This window comes from Mastomys coucha, unplaced genomic scaffold (assembly GCF_008632895.1).
Source record: "Mastomys coucha isolate ucsf_1 unplaced genomic scaffold, UCSF_Mcou_1 pScaffold16, whole genome shotgun sequence".
Lineage (NCBI taxonomy): Eukaryota > Metazoa > Chordata > Mammalia > Rodentia > Muridae > Mastomys > Mastomys coucha.
The window spans coordinates 87,610,521-87,626,519 of NW_022196898.1; the positions used below are offsets into that span (position 1 = coordinate 87,610,521).

A 15,999-nucleotide genomic window follows, 5' to 3' on the forward strand; every position below is an offset into this window, starting at 1 on the left:
TCCTCTTCTCTCCTCTCCTCTCCTCTCCTCTCCTCTTCTTCTTTCCTTTCTTTCCTTTTTTAAACATATTAGGTCTTTTTGCATACATTATGGATTTCAGTTTGGGGTTTGAGGAAATACCTGTGTGACCCAAAGCTTGATTCTCTGTCTGTATGTTTCTTATGCTTTTTCTCTGACACTTTTTTTTGCTCAATTGGTTTGCCATTTTCAGGTTTTTTTCTTTTTTGTTTCATCTTAATGTATTTTATTATTATTTCTTAGATGCCTGCTTGTTTTCTAATGAGAAACAGAAGGGAGAAAAGGATATGGATAGGGCCAGGGGAAGGGGAGGAATGGGGAATGTTAGGAGGAGCAAAAGCATGATTAGAATATGTTAAATAGAAAATCTATTTTCAATAAAAAGAAAAGAAAATAAATAAATAGGTTATAGAGGAAGTTTGATTGACAGTAACCCCCATATGCTTATATGTTTGAATATTTGGTTCTGAGTCAATGGAACAGTTTAGAAATGATTAAGAGGTGTGTCCTAGAAGGAGAAATTTATCACTGGGGGCAGTTTTGAGGTGTCAAAAATTCATGCCATTTCCAATTATTCTCTGATTCAAGGTAGTGTCTTAAAATGTAATCTTCAGCACACTTGCCTGAGTATGGTGTCTTATCAAAGCAATAGAAAAATAGCCAGACAATTATCAAAGTTATGTTTTCCAATAAAGATGTGGATAGGTTCTCAAATCAAGAGGGTGTGCGTGTGACATGTAACTGCACATACATGAAAATGCACACATGCACATGCACACATGCACACACATTTTAAAAGCTAGGTAAGGAAAAACAACCTAGTTTTTTCAGTGTATAACTCGTACGTGAATCTTACAATTATTCTGTGCATCAGTCATTCCTAGAGTAACAAAGTAAAACAGCCTTGCATATTATTTAATATAATACGATTTAATATGATAGGCTATGAAGTATACTTGGTGTTATTCTCAGAACATTATTACCTTATTATCAATGAGAAACACTCACTATGAATAATCTAAATCTGTATTCAAAATTCAAGTTCAGACAGTTGGCTAAATATTTGTTATACAGGTTCAATTTTAGAAGTAGGGAAGCTACCAAAAGATTAGTTATAATCAGAAAAAGAAATAAATTAATAGGAATGTAGATTTCTATGAACATTTCAGAGAAGATTTGAATTTTATGAATACTATCAAATGTTTGTGTATAATCAAGACCGTGCATGTCTGGTGGTAGATCAAAACATGTATGTGGTAGTTAATGTTTTATGTCTTGAAATGAAATAGTATTGTATAAAAAGCTTACCAAAACTATACAAAGCACTATTGGGTTTGCTGCTCCCTATACACTTTACCTCTATCAGGTGATAGACTAGATCCTGCGTTAGGTCTCAATATTCAAGAGACCACATTGACCACCAGGTTTTAAGAGTAGAGGCATTTTCTGGAGACATGAATTCAAAACAAGAATTTTAAACTTAATAATCTCTAATTTTCTGAGAATTCATAAATCATTTCTTAACTAATGTATTCTTTTCTGTAGACAGCATGCCAAAAATGTCTTCTCTTGTGCATTTGAGAAGAAAGTCAGAATATAGATTAATATTACAATTTTACTGTGTGAGGATTTTTATCACAGGAAGTTCTTCTGATCTGTAGCTTATATAAGCAAATATATAAATAGTTCATACAAGTAGTTTATATAAGGAATACATATTAATAAAAAATAAATAAAAAGAAAAGCAAGTATGTAAAATAGTTTATATAAGTAAATAGGGTTATTAGTAAAAGAAAGATAGTGACCTCTGAGTGTGAGGGTAAGTTTCATTAAATTTCAAAAACTTAACAGTTTTTGCCCTGTCCTTTATTTTTCTAACTGAAGCAATATGTATGATCTTAAGGTCACATAGAAAGAAATGCCATTTTCATGGGAATGGGGAATGAATAAATACAAATAAAAGTCTCTCCAAGACCAGACCTGCCTGTACTCAATAACTATAAAATATCTACCTAAGTTTTGATATAAAAACTATTATGAATATTTATGCTTTGGATACACTGTATACAATGTATCCTGAAACATGGCTGTCCTAACATGTGTCTGAGATATAATTTCCTAAATGTGTATTATAGTATACTGTTTTTGAAGCTTCTTTTTTATAAGTAATTTGAGCGAAACATTTAGGTATTATTTTTTGGTACAGCTAATCAAATCCTAAGACACACTACATTGAACACTCTCAAAAAGTGTCAAGTCAGGATCTCAAATGGTACTACAGAGATTTGATAAAAAGTTTTAAATTTACTTTGTACAGTGTTTTAAAGATAACAAAGCTCCAGCTACAGTAGCTCTCATGCTGATTTCTTACATTTTTACCACAAATGATACACATATACTCTTTAGTGCCTGCAATACAAAACTGTCTTAACCATCAAGTATCACATTTTGTTGAAACATTAAATCTTAACACAATAAAATGTTTCAGGTTGTCTGTGGAATTTAAAGTTCCACTTCACCATTAACATTTTCTCAGAGCGAGAAAGATACAAAAGGGGGCTAACTAGTTCAATAGATATTTGCCTATTTATAACTTCTAAATGTGCCAGCCAGTACTGACAAAATGTGCAGAAAAATAGCAAATGTTTTTATCGTCAGCTGAAACCCTAATCTGAAGCAGGTGTCAGGTCTCCATAGCTCGTTAGTTCATTTTCTCGGCTTTCTACTGAGGATCCATCATAGAATCCTAAGTGTTGTGTCCACTGGGATTCACACCACTTGTTCAATCTATTTATACCAAGTTAATTAAGTGATAATCCCAAAGTATCAGAGGACATATGAAGTAATAAATGCCTGCTTCATTCTCAGACATACTGAGACCACATGGTGAGGAGTCACAGACGGGAAGACCGTTTTATTACCTAATGCCATATTCTTCTACATAGGGAATATTGCTATTAAACAATCTGTTCCCATATTTTCAGAAGCATTATAGCTTCCATCTGATAAATATTTTTTGACAGCTGATGTGATGTTTCTGAAGGAAATTCAAGCCAAATGTATACAGACATAAAATCTAAAATTTAACTAAGGGATTGACCCCTGTTTAGCAACCTTAGTCAAATCCACTGTCAAAATAGAAAAAAAAAATACAGCCTGCCTTCCCAGATGATTCCAGGAGAGAATAAAGAAACACCTTCTTGATGAACCTACATATTTCGGCCAATGTATACATAGATAAACACAAATTATCCAGTGACCAGTTCAGTGCTCAGCATATAAATAATTATTAAGTTTGTCTTCATTGTTAAGTATAAAGAAGAAAGCAAAATCCATGGGTATTTTACTAAGACTGTTGAGAATTTTAAAAATAGGTACATAATGCATCTATGTCTTATCTTATAAATATTATGTGCAATTTGTATCCATACACTAGATGGCAAACCTGCAGCTAATTTTAATAATTTAAAATGATGTAAATGTGACAGATTTCTCAACCTAGAATATCCACTGCTGAATGTTCTTTTCTTCCTTGATAAACAATGAACTGGGATAAAGACCACTTGAGCATAGCCACAGAGCAAGTCTTCTCAGAGACCAAGGCCATAATAAGCCTCCTCAGAGACCAAGGCCATAGCAAGCCTCCTCAGAGACCAAGACCCACAGTTACACCAATTTAAACATTTGAAAATACTCATCTACTTTTAAAAATTGCATGCATGTTTTGTCTATACATTTGTTTCATATCATGTGTGATTGTGGTACCCAGAGGACAGAGAAAAGCATCAGATCCTCTGTAACAACATGTGCAAAAAAATTGGAGTCACTAGGTGAGTGTTGTGAACTCAACTAGGTCTTCTGCAAGAGCAGCAAGTAGTCTCAGCCCCTGAACCAGCTCACTAGTCTTCCAAATCATAGTGATTGTTTAATTGTAATAAAAACAAAAATCTAAATTGGTATGTACAGTTTTCTAATTTGTAATTGGGAAGTCATTCTAATCCTACATCTATGGTTAGTAATATGTCTTAAATATTTTACGTATATTACACAATGTTTATTGAAATTAGTTATGAGAATATATAATTATGGAACTTTCCTTCCACCAACCCTTCCTATGCTCATTTCCTTTCATAAACCATCTCCATATCCTTGCTACCTCCATAAAATGGATGGATCTCCTTTTATTATTATTTTTCTGCAACTAAAGCTTATAGAACATCTTGAAAGGAGGGTAAAAATACTAAAGGAGTCAGAGGGCCAAGAAGTCTGCTGCAAGACCACATATCTTGGAAATGATAGAAGAGCTTTATCTAAGAAACTTCAACAATGCACCTGCCTAAACAAGACCTGAACAACGAAACATATATATTAGCTGGCATGGATGGAGGAAATCTCATGATGTCCCATCTCTAGAAAAAGATAGAGCAAGAATGATAGGTAACTATTACCTGCTGTTTGTGTGTGTGTGTGTGTGTGTGTGTGTATGACTGAGAGAGAGAGAGAAAGAGAGAGAGAATGAGAGAGAATTAATTTCTTCCATGACTGAACTTCAAAATTGGTTTTCTGAAGTATAATGGTGAAACATATTAGTTATTTGATGCATAATTCTGAAAAATTCAATAAAATAATTATAATGTAGCAAAAATTTAGATATTAAATACTTTTGTTTAAAGAAGTAATTATTCTTTAAAAGGAGAACTAGATATCAAAATGAATTCCTCTGTGTGTATAATAACAAAATAAAAATAGTAATAGTAATAGTAATAACAACAACAACCATTATCATTCATTATGTATTCCCTATTCAAATATGGAAATTTTGATTCATAGAAAATGGAAAGAAACCTGAGTAGAAACATTTCATAAGCATTTTAATGTTTTGTTTTTCCAGTCAAGGGGAAATTTTCTTTCCTTCTCTGATGTGTCTTTGAAAGGAGCTGTCACAGAGAATGAATGCAGAAGTAGTGACCTAAAAAAGTATTAAATTTTAAAAGTTAGTGGTTGAGTGTCACTATTTATAAGCCCAATTTGGTTTAGTAACAGTCTTTTTTCCTACAGAAAATGTAGGAGAAGAAGACATTGACCAAATAACAGGGTTGTGATTGTGTTTAGGTGATTTCAGGGAGCTTGGTACAAAATATGCTTGGCAAAATGTTGCTACCTATATGGTATTGTAATTGATCCAACTGGCGATGGGGAAATGAAAAAAGACAAGCATAGCTCCAGTAAAGCTAGTATTGAAAGTTTCATATGTGCTGATAGAGACACAATAGCTTTTCTCAGAAACTTGGTGAATTTAGCACATAGAACATGAATAAGAGTGGGAATTGGATAATCTCAGTGATGTTATGTGTAGAAGAAAAGTAATTGCTGTCATTTGACAGAAGTTGTCTTGATGGTTTCTCCATTCACTTATTTTAAATAAAATTAATCAATAGCAAACATCTGTACTCACAGCACAAAACGTCTTTGCTTCCTCATTGATCAGAGGCATTTGCGTCCTTGTTTTGATCATGCTCATATCAATAATATATATTTACTTCAGACTTATCTGCCCTAAACCATGAGAAGCACAAACAGTGACTTGGAAATAATTCTCTTTCTAACACTAAGTTGGACCAAAATGGGAGACACTGATGAGTGACAGAATTGTTTTAAGATGTGTTGATAGTATTTAATGTTTTTTTTTTCTTGAGAAGTCGAACTTATTCACTCACCTCTATTCCCTTCCATCTCTCTACTTCACCTTTGCCCCGACCTGCAGGACTTAAAAAACAGGGTTCTCAAGGGAAGGGAACATCAATGACAAATTGGGATCAGGAGATACAAATGTAGGAGACAAGATAAAAAATTCTGTTCAAGTCTTACTCTTGGGACACAAAGGGCTTATATAGCTACAAACACAAAGGTTGTTGCCCAGGTGTATCGGCCAAACCTGTCTTATATCTATGGTTACACATTAAGGCAAATGGAATGTCCCCATTGTAAAAAATCTGGAAAAGAATGTCCTCATTGTAAAAAGTCTGGAAATCCCCCTATCATAAAATGCCCTGAGTCAATTACAGGAACAAAAGCAAGATAGTGGAAGAAACAATAGAGTGTTAGTTAATAGATGATGGCCCAGGGACAAAATGGAGACTGAGATGCCAGGGACTTTTGGGCCCCAATACGTCCCCCTTTTTTGAATACAGAAACAAGGCATACTTAGGGTGGCAATGTCTAAATCAACTTGTTCCTAGAGATTCCAAGCTGACTGCGCCTGTCTTAGGTCAGAGAGGTTGCAAGGACAGTCAAGTCCAGAATGGTCTGATCCATCATAGGGGGAACCCTATCAACTTAGTGGGATTCCCTGTCTTAGGTTGCCATTCATATTAAGGACAGCTTCCTCCTCTCAGTTGCCCATCGCTGGCTAGCTAGTCCATCACACTGGAAAAGTGAAGGGCCAAGCATGAGCTGGGTTATTTTAAGGGCCATTTGTAAGAATGTCATCAAAACCATCTCCCAGACCTGACATTGCCAGCTGGTGGTAATGAATCTACAAGGATTGGGCCTTAATTGCATCTATTTTTCCCTTAAGAAAGGCCATAATTTTATTAAAAAAAGAAAAGGTCCTAGAGATATTAGAATTAGTAAGTCAAGCACTGAACCAAGGAAGGGGAGAAGGTAGGGCAGAATTCCATTCCAGCAGCCCCACATGGGGTTGTCAAAGAGTTCCTGACATCTCGTCTCTAATTCTTGTTGGTGTTTTTGGATTTGGTCATGCACAATCCTGGACTTGTTTGCATAAAAACAGCACTTTTTCTGTCATAATTGTCAGGGCACTCAGCAAGCTCACAGCTCATCGTGTCACACCAATCACTCTGGCAGCAAGCAAGCTCCTGCAGCATTCTGTGGAAACATACACACACATGCCCTCTTCCCCAAATTAAATACCTGATCAGGATTATGCCATATGCCAGTAAGTGGATCCTTCTATCTCACCTAGGCATGAATATGCCTAGTTGTAGGATGCTGTAGACACTCAGCAAAGAGTTCCTTGGTATCCAAATTTTAAAATTTTAAAAATCAAAGTTATTTAAATAATGTGAACAGGGATATAATTCCCCCCCCCCTTTTTTTATAAGCCAAAATTTTCAGAGTGCAATGCACACGTTCAACAATTCCTTGTCCCTAGGATTTATAAGGAATCCCAGCAATATGGGTAACATTAAATTGTTTACAAAACATCTCAAATGCTTGACTGTAATAGTCAGTTCCATTATCTGTTTTAATCTGATTTGGAACACGAAGCATAGAAAAATAATGTAGGCAATGGTTACATTTTTTGTTGCTTTTCCTATTATGGCAATTTCAACTAGAAAGCCTGAAAAGATATCAATAGTCACATGTGTATATTTTATTTTTCTAAAATCAGAAATATGAGCATCCATTTGCAATAATTGATTAAGTTCTCAAGAATTAACACCATTATGTGGTACAGATAGAAACTGAGGACATTGAGAACAAGTCTTTACAATTTTACATGCACATTCTCTAAAAATACCAAATTATTATCTCAAGTCAATATTATTTTGATGATATAAAGAATGATATTATATGGCCAACTATTCTTGTGTAAAGCCTATAATCTCCCAGGGAGACAAATCTGCTGTGGCATTTCCTTAAGGGGTTTTGTCCAGGCAGTCCAGTATGAGCTCTTAAATGTCCAAAGACAGTCTTTTAAAGGAACACTACTTTTTCTTAACTTGAGTTGATTATGCAAAAACAATTGCAAAATTTGAGAATTGGCAATATCTAAAAAAATAACAAATTTAAGCAATTGTAAGCCCTGAGCTATATATATTGGCTATCAATATATAAATTAAAAGTTTGATTTTAGCACTTTAAAAACAGTGATTACAGCATGTAGTTCAATTATTTGTGCTGAAGTAGAGGGAAACACATGAGAATAAACATGTGATCCAATCGCTTATACTTTTATCCCATAGTATAAGACCCTGTCGAGCCTTAGCTTACCAGAGTGAAACATGTGGAGCCTGATCGATACAAAAAGCAAGAGGATTTTTATTGTTCCAGTGCTCTGGGGCCATCCCAGACCATAAGGAGAGGAGGCGACCCTGCATAGTTTGTTCAATGAGCTTTTATAGAATTTTCAGGGCAGCAGCCATTAGACACAATGTGATTGGCAAAACAGTATGACTTTTTAAACTGATTGGTCTTCAGGGAATGAACTTCCCTGGAAGTGGCAAGGACTTCCCTTGTGTGCAGGTGGGCAAAGGTCTACCCTGCAGAATGTGTCCCCACCCAGAGGTTGGTTCTCACCCTGTGGTCTGAGGAATGTTAATTAGCCTCTTCTTCCTGCTGGGCAAGTGTTCCACAACCTTCCCAAAGTACCTGAGTCAATCTTATTAAGCTCGATTGAAATTCCTAGCCTCCTGGTGTTTTTCTGAGATGTTCCTTTTTATTTGGTTCTCACAATAGAAGGACTGTAGATGTACTCTTTATAGGATGCATACATAAATTTTCAGGAAATACAAAAGCATGCATAGAAGCAAATTTTAACAACTTGTCTTTTGGATAATGATTATCAATTTTGTCTAAAAAGTTTACTATGCAATTGGCCAAATAACAATCAATATTTTGCAATAACCAATTTAATTGCTGTTTGAAGCCAGGAATAGATGTCTCCTCAGGTTTTTAAGACATACTTTTCAAAATACTTTCATGATTCTAACCTACAATTGTTTATTAACACCACAACAGCTTCATAATAGGATGTTAAAACTTTACTTGGAAATAAAGAAAGATGAATCCACATTAATGTTCTCTTTTGCTAAAGAATTGTTGTGGGCACATTGAGTAACAATAACTAACATTTGATTAAAATTGATTACAATTGATAACAATTGATTACAGAAGCTTCCTTTACTTTCTGAAAAGTTCTTTGTCTTTCACTAGTTAATTTGTATCCCCCTTGACAAAATCCAACAAAGGCTTAAGTCCTCCTGTGTTGAGCTTAAGGTGAGGTCTTAGCCAATAAGCATCTTCTGGAAGCTTTTAAAAATAATTTGAAGTAAGCAAATCATGTTTACTTTTGTTTTCTGTACCATACTTTTTCTGAGGCCCCAAATATTGAAAAAGATATTGCCTCTGAATCTTTTTTGGAGCAACATATGCTCCAAAAATTTTAAAGCTCTTTGTTGTGTAAGAGCAAAGGTAGTAAAATTCCCTTTCAGAGGAAATAGCTAATAAAATACTCTCCAAATAATAAACAACATACATTGCAAAATTTAAAGTCCTAGCTACTTGTATTGAAGCAGAAACAAAAATAATTTTTTTTAATACAATATAAGGCTATTAGCCATTCCTAAAGGCAAAACTCTCCAAAGATTACAAAGTCACTAGAAACAAACCATTTACAATTACGAGGATGCAGTCGAAAAAAACCTTCCAAATAAACAAAAAATGTATATGGAGTAAGCAGGCCAGATTGTAATGCCTCTACAAGTTCCATGGCCTCACTGACATTTTATAAATCTTAAGTTTAACTTTATTTGAATAACACCCAATAGATCTGTGATAATGCTGTTTTGTTTAAAAACAAATTCCCAAGAGGTAAGGAGAGGTGAGGCAAAAAACAAAAAACAAAAAAACAAAAAACAAAAAAAACAAAACAAAACAAAAACAAAAACAAAACTTCCCTAGGCAGTGTTTGCAAAACAAAAGAAATGCTTCTCATGCCTTAGTGAGGCTGTTCTGAGCTTTGCATTAGCCATTAATTCAAATGTAAATATTTCTTAATCTTAGTATACCACCTTAGTCCTGGCTCAGATTACACTTCCTGCAGTGAAGACAGATTCCAGGGGAGCAATTCTACTGTCTTTCTATGCCTCTAAATTTTGGACAGTCTTTCCTAAGATGATTTATACTTAAAACATTCTTTATAATCTTGATGCTGTGAAAGCATTGCTTGTACACATTGTAGTCCCCTGCAAGGTAGCAAACATAGCTAAACCCTGATTCTGAGTCAGAAACCAAATGAAGCAGCTCTTATAAATTTAGACCAAGCAAACAATTTTTACCTTTTCTAGCTATAATTTCAAGAGAAAAAGCACTTTACTATTTTCTGAACCCAATAACCACAATTGCAGATATTTTTCTAGGAGAAATACAACTATCAGCTTATTTGCCTTAGAACTAAGAAGCAGCTGAGCCCTCTTAAAAGCAGGTCTTTAGCATGTCCTCTCCTGCTGTGTTTGACTCCTGGCTAAGGTGCAGGGCAACTTAAATCAGCCTCTGCAGTATACACTGAGATTAAATCAAGAGACGGATAACCAGTAGATAAAGCTTTAACCATTTATTATTTTCAACATGAAACATAGAATAACAGTCATTCGGACAACGAAACAAAAACAGACACAAATTGACACATGGACAGATTGGTGCACCAAGGACAGACAACACAGATAGGGTAAAGAACTTGATGTAACCAGAACTAAGGGTGTCTACTGTAGGGGCCAGAGAGGATGCAGGACGTCTCCCGATTTCCTTCTGTCCCTAGAAGAGCTCCAAAATCCATTTTCCTTCTTCCTTGATCTCTCTTTCCCATGTCATTTGTATATCTAGCATCTCCCCCGCCCCCTTTTTGATTTTTTTTTTTTGTTAATTTTAAGCCCTTCTCTTGCTTGATGGAGTTCTTGACTACGGACAAATCTATTTAACAAAATCAAAAAAATGCAAGTAAGTCATGTATTTTAAATTTTATCACTCATGCCTTTAAAGTCTTTATCAAACCTTCCACAAATAATTCATGGCTACTCAATGCCTGTCCCATGATCACTGCAAACTTACCAGGATCCCTAGTTGAAGTGGCAGGCTCCCCACAAGATGTCTTTCACACAAAATTCGTTGGCCAACCAAAAACACTGCGGTTATCTTCACTGGTCCCCTCATACTTGAGCTCCACTTCTGAGTGCCAGCTGCCCCGACCTGAAAGACTTAAACAACAGGGTTCTCAAGGGAAGGGAACAACAACAACAAATTGGGATCAGGAGATGCAAAGGAAGGAGACATCACAAAAAAATTCTGTTCAAGTCTCAGTTTACTCTAGGGACACAAAGGGCTTAAAATAGCTATAAACCACAAAGGTATTTGCCCAGGTGCATGGGCCAAACTGGTGTTATCACTATGGTTACACATTAATGAAAATGGAATATCCCTTATAAAATGTCTGGAAAGGAATGTCCTCATTGAAAAAAGTCTGAAAAGGAATGTCCTCATCATAAAAAGTCCGGAAAACCCCCTCTCGTAAAATGTTCAGAGTCAATTACAGGAATGGAAGCAAGATAGTAGAAGAAACAAAAGAGTGTTAGTTAATAGATGATGACCCAGGGACAAAATGGAGACTGAGATGCCAAGGGCTTTTGAGACCCAACACACCTTCTCTTCTCAATGAAGTTTCTGTAAAGAGACTAATGGCAGTTGTGTTCCTTCTTTGGCAGATCCACTAAGGTGTTCGAAGGGATTCCACATATGACTTCATCTTGTAACGGGAAGAAGAGATACTGGCGGCTGCCTCGGAGACATTGATCCTGAGGTAGGTACTAAGTTTTTTGGTATGCCACAGTACTGGGCTTTAGGGATGGTTTCCTAAAATCCAACAGTTTGTGTTATGTGTTAATATAGTCATGACATTGTTGTTGAGGAGCAAATATTGTCTATTATAAATATAATACTGATGCCGAATATCACAAAACAAGAACATGCCTTGTTAGACTATAAAAAGCTCCATATGCTTTCCTGCATCAGTCACTACTCTTCATTATAGAGTCAAAATTACCTCACTAAACGTTCTCTATTTCTTATATGATCAGGAAAATCTGAGGCGTAAAGTAGAATTTACAAAGTGAACAATTTCTATAGAAACCACTGATTATAGAAGCATTGTAGCTTTAGCTAATATGTCTGTGGGCCACTCTTCATTAGAATGCAAACACAGTTAAAACTCAATTTTGAATTTGTTTTGTCTTTTCAGCTTTGGGTATTTCCTGCATATTTAAAAGATATCATAATGATTGGTACTTAGTAGAGATTGAACTAATATTTAATGAATAAATTAATCCACCTAAACATATAGGTTGTGGTTTTTTCCATGTTTGCATATTATAGGATATAAGGGTAGAGGAAGTGAAATGTCTGAAAGAAATTTTCTAAGAAAAAATACTATAAATAGACTGAGACTATTTCAGAAAGTATTTAAGAGCAGCTTTTGATAGCATATAAAATGCATGGATTCAAAAATGGTGAAAACAATCTTATTGCTACTTTAATATAAAAGTATAGCTTATTAGATTCATGATTTATAAGACAACAAAATTTATTATTTTAGTACTCTTTTGTGTACCATAATACATTATTTTGATTTTTACCATGTCTCTAAGCATAAAGCTGAAAGAACAACACTGCTTCAGTGAAAGAAAATAGCATACTCAGGACTAAATGTTTCATCAGTTTTGCTCAGCACCTAGTAATAAAATAATCAGGTAGGATCTGAGTCACCTGAATTACATCTTGGCACAATTTCAGTTTTGAAGAAACAGAATACCTTTGAAAATTGTCATTTTAAAGTAAAACACTGAGGGGTCAAAAGTCCCTTTTAACTTGAGCATAGGTGTGAGGATGCTCAAGTGCCCCAGTATACATGTAAAAGACAGAGGAAAGTGAGTGACTTCTGACATAATGTAAACGGCAGAAGTTGAAATTGGGTTATCAATTATGGCAGCAGGTACTTTTACCTACTGAACCATCACTGGTTGGTGAACTATCAGTGTGATTTGTTCCTGACATACATTCTTTCTATCACAAACTTAAACTAGTAGCTACAGTATTGGGGTTTTTGAGATTTTATGAGTGATGACAAAATGGAAGTATTGAAGAAAAAAATCTGATTTTTATTCCTGAGTATCAAAATTCTAAAATTAAGGTCATATTCTACCATGAGAAGAAATGGTTTGTGTTCCAAGAACTCTATCCAAAATGATTAAGTGACCTAGAAAAAAAGAAAGTCAGAAAAGCAAGATGATCAGAAGCTCTTACCTAAATTTAGTGGTGTCACATGTAATTATAAAATCTTCCCGTGTAAATAAAAATAGCAGGTTGGAACTTTTCAGAGTGTTACTATATCTGTATTTTGAAAAATATATCAGGCTGGGATTACCCTCTACTGCAGAGTGGAAGAGACAGCTCATCTTGCATTCTAGAGAGGAAAGATGTCCATGTGCACACTGGGATTATTACTGTCAGTTTACAGGTAAAGAAATGAAAGTGCAGAACAATTCCAAATACTCAAAAAATCAATAAAAATTATTTAATAAGTCATTTCTCTTAAGCTCTACATTTTTTTGAATTTTTTATTTGATATTTTTCTTTATTTACATTTTAAATGTTATCCTCTTTCCTTGTTTCCCCTCTGAAAACCCCCTATCCCATACTCCCTCCTCTTGCTTCTATGAGGGTGTTTCCCACCCACCCAACCACTCCCACTTCCCCATCTTGGCATTCTCTACACTGGGGCATCAAACTTTCATAGGACCAAGGGCCTCTCCTCTCTTTGATGTCCAACAAGAACATCCTCTGCTACATATGCGGCTGGACCCATTGGTCCCTCCATGTATATCCTTTGGCTGGTGGTTTAGTCCCTGGGAGTTCTGGGGGGAGTCTGTTTGGTTGATATTGTTTTCTTCCTATAGTGTTGCAAACCCCTTCAGCTCTTTCAGTCCTTTCTCTAATTCTTCCATTGGGGACACCATGCTCAGTCCAATGGTTGGCTTTGAGCATCCACCCCTGTATTTGTCAAACTCTAGCAGAGCCTCTCAGGAGACAACCATATCAGACTCCTGTCAGCAAACACTTCTTGTCATCCACAATAGTGTCTGGGTAACTGTATATGGACAGAAGATGTGGTACATTTACATAATGGTATAGTACTCAGCTATTAAAAACAATTACTTCATGAAATTCTTAGGCAAATGAATGGCTAACTAGAAAATATCATCCTGAGTGAGGTATCCCAGTCACAAAAGAACACACATGGTATGCACTCACTGATAACTGAATATTAGCCCTAAAAGTCAGTATACTAAAGACTCAATTCACAGATCACATGAAGCCTAAAAAGAAGGAAGACCAAAGTATGGATACTTTGGTCCTTCTTAGAAGGGAGAACAAAATACCCAGGGGAGGAAATACAGAGACCGAGTGTGGAGCAGACACTGAAGGATAAGTTCTACTTTTTTGATTCAAATGATAGCAATGAATCCACAAGGGTAAATTGGTCAGTTCCTACCTCCTATTGTTCTCAAACTCAAGAATGTCACTCAAGGTTTACTTTGTAACAAATAAAAAAACACTTTCAGATTATTCATATTTAAATCTAAATTAAATTTATTAAGGTGAAAACTGTTATCAGACATTATTAACTTCCAAACAAAATGGAAAAAATTTGATGTTCTAAATTTATACCCACAATACACACACACACACACACACACGTATTCATTCACCTAAATTATACCTATTCATGGGCACAACTTCCCTTGACCAACATCTTTTCCTTTTTCTGCATCAAAACAAGAAAAAAACTATGCTTATGTGGGTCCATCCATTTGACAATCTGCTCATCTAAACATCTGTTTTGTTGTTGTTCCATTTTATCTTTTCACCTCTTGTGGCTTATGAGAGAACTTTTGTTTTATTTCACTTAATGTTCTATTTTCTCAACTTTATTCAGACAGTGACCAATATTGTGGAGTAATCAGATTGTCTTTTATGTTTTTATATTAAAATTGTTATGGTTTGCATTTCAATTCCTTCTTTATTCTGTGTTCATTTGGGTTTATTTTTATCTATGTTAACATGATTCCACTTGGATATGTACCATTTAGAATTTGATACCAACAGGGATGCATCTTATCCCCTTACTATGGTATTTTCTAGAATTTTACTCCAATGCTCAGTGTGCTCAGAGATCCCCAGTCTTTCCTAGGTGATTCATAGCAGTGATTTTCAGAGCCATTTTCTCTTAGATTTGCAGAACTGTATATTCTCACTGTTCCACAAGTCCAGAATCTAGTGTCTTCCTCCTCAGCTGAACAATGTCATGACCCTTTGCCTAGGTACAACACACACTCACACATGTACACATGCATAAGTACACACTTGTACACACACACACACACACACACACACACACACACACAGAAAGATAGATAATCCTCCTGTCTGAGATTTGGAACCAACATGGGACAGTCACCTACTTCATTTAGGAAATTTTCTTTTACTAAATATAATGGTAAAATGGGGTGATCATGGTGAGTTTTGTTTTCTCATTGCTTGTCTTGTTGGATAGCAGACTTCTTATGAAAAAGCTTGGTCTAGTTCAGCTTATTATGATGAACAACATAGGACGAAGTTGTGTTTGCTACCTATTTCAGGGTAGAGATCTGTAACTTTAATTTTTTCAAATTCTACTTTTAATAATGGTTCTTAAATGTTTTAACCTCCCTTCTAGCCCACCTCTCACCAGAGGTAGTAGAAACGAAAGGATGTGGGGGAAGTGGACCTGTTTAGAAATGGACCTTTGAAGCAAATTCTATCTGCTTTGTTAGGAAATCATCTGTTTAGTGTTATGGATTTAGTCAAATGCCACTTGTATTATGTTAATCTGGTTCCCAAAATTGCATGAGAATCTACACATCCACACGTAACTCACTGAGGGAACCCTGCCCCCCGTTAGTTTTGATTAGTAAATAAGTGGCCCAGTCATTGAGCGGATTAAGGCGTATTAAAATATAAAGGCTGCGTGTTCAGTTCACAGGTCTGCAGCAGCAGCTGGATCCACTAGCAAGCACTTCACGGATACACCAGCAGTCCAATTCAGTAGAATCAGGATAGCAAACACGAATCAGCAGCAGTGGCACTGTT

At 35.5% G+C, this 15,999-nt stretch overlaps 1 long non-coding RNA gene across 1 annotated transcript in view; it reads right to left on the minus strand.

Annotated features, from left to right (window-relative positions):
• Nucleotides 1-5,941, minus strand: part of LOC116094357 — a 17,021-nt gene extending 11,080 nt beyond the window's left edge. The window contains exon 1 of the long non-coding RNA XR_004120062.1: nucleotides 5,736-5,941. This is a non-coding gene — a long non-coding RNA (uncharacterized LOC116094357). The remainder of the gene's footprint in view (nucleotides 1-5,735) is intronic.
• Between the last annotated feature and the right edge of the window lie 10,058 nt (nucleotides 5,942-15,999).